Here is a 1,869-nt window from a genome sequence, read left to right on the forward strand (position 1 = left end):
TTGATTTTCTTAGATTGTTATTAGTTGTGTCTTTGTTTGCCTTGGGGAAGTAAAACTCCTCAAGATTTGTTCTAATTGTTTTCAAGTTGTTTAATATTTTGCATGTCTAGAAGATCACATGGTAACTTGTTACCCATTGATCACGAGATTGAAAGGACTTTGACAACAAATAGAAGGCTTGCTAGAAACACTTTGAGAGGAATTGGTGAGATTGTAGATATTCATTCTCTTGAGTTCATCAACCCTTTTGCAAGAGAAGGTGAGGAGAACCCAACACAAAATCAACCACCAAATCAATCACAAAATCAACCCACAATGCCTAAATTTTCATCACATTCCGTACCAACCGAGGAGAACCTACCCAATGGCACTACCACACCACAACACTTAACCGGAAATTTCATTGCAAAATCCGCATTTATTCAATTAGTCGAAAGAAGCCAATTTGGGGGGATGCCTAGTGAAGACCCTCACTCTCTTATGGAGACTTTTTGGGACTATTGTGATGCGATTTCACAAACCGGTGTGACTCAAGACCAAATTCGATGGGTCTTATTTCCTTTTTCTCTAATTGGCACCGCAAAAAAATGGTTGAAAAGCCTTGATAAAGCTACTCTTGGAATTGACTCTTGGAAGAAGTTGGCTCTAACTTTCTACAAAAAATTCTACCCTCCGGAAAAGACTAACATGCTAAGAGCTCAAATTACGGGTTTTAAACAAAGAGATGAAGAATCTTTGTATGAAGCTTGGGAGCGGTTCAAAGGAATTTGTCGCTCATGTCCTCATCATAGACTTAGCGAGTGGTTCTTGGTACAACAATTTTGGAATGGTCTCTATGAAGACTCAAGAAACATTCTCAACATGGGATCAAATGGTATGTTCACCGAAGTTGACGATAATCAAACTTGGAACAAGATTGAGGAAATGACGGTCCATAATTCACAATATAATAGACCTTGCAAGGCTACTAGAGGAGAAAAGCATGAAGTGGACTCTATTACTCAATTGGGTGCTCAACTTAGTGCTCATATTGATACCATCAACCTAAAGTTTGAGAAGGCTATGGCTAAACTTGAAGAAGTCTCAAAATCACCAAAGCATCATGTTAATACCATGGTAGCATTTTCATCAATCCCAAGTGGGATATGTGAGAATTGTGGAACTTTGGGACATGACCAAAGTGAATGTAGGGGAACAAATGAACAAGTGAATGCTTTTCAAGCATACAAGAGTGGTATCCCTTATTCCAATTATTATAATGAAAACACCAAATTCCACCCAAATCTCTCATACAAAAGCCAAAATGTTCAAAACCCTCAAAAAACATACACCCCACCTCCCATGAGAAACCAAAATCAAAGACCCTTTTTCAACCAAAACCAAGGTTACCAAAATCAAACTCCATACAATCAACAAAATGACCAAGGTTTTGATGTTCAAAAAGCGGTCCTCCAAATGCAAAAGAATCAACAAGAATTTTTTACTCAAATGCAAAAGATAGCCAAGCAAAGGACATCACCATCAACAACATCCTAGCCCACACAAAAATGTTGGAAACTCAATTGACCCAACTAGCATCTTCAAACTCTCAAAGACAAAAGGGGCAATTACCACCTCAAAGTAATCCCCCAAGACATGAAACGGTTAGTGCCATTCACTTGAGGAGTGGTACGAGATATGAAGGAGCAAAGAAGACAGTTGAGGATGAAGTTGTGGAAGTTAGTGACAAAGAAGAAGTTGTGCAAAACTCTAAGGAAGATGAACCAACAAAAGAAGAAGTTTCAAAGAAAATTCAAGAAAAGGCCAAGGAGAAGGAGCCCATTATGATTAGACTTCCATTCCCAAGTCGTCAAGCTAAGCCTAAGTTTG

General features: G+C 38.6%; 1 non-coding gene across 1 annotated transcript; it reads right to left on the reverse strand.

Annotated features, from left to right (window-relative positions):
* Positions 1-687: 687 nt before the first annotated feature.
* Positions 688-794, reverse strand: LOC141654160 (small nucleolar RNA R71). Its single transcript, XR_012547726.1, has one exon. It is a non-coding gene; the product is annotated as a small nucleolar RNA R71 (small nucleolar RNA).
* Positions 795-1,869: the final 1,075 nt, after the last annotated feature.

This window comes from Silene latifolia, chromosome 4 (assembly GCF_048544455.1).
Source record: "Silene latifolia isolate original U9 population chromosome 4, ASM4854445v1, whole genome shotgun sequence".
NCBI classification, from domain to species: domain Eukaryota; kingdom Viridiplantae; phylum Streptophyta; class Magnoliopsida; order Caryophyllales; family Caryophyllaceae; genus Silene; species Silene latifolia.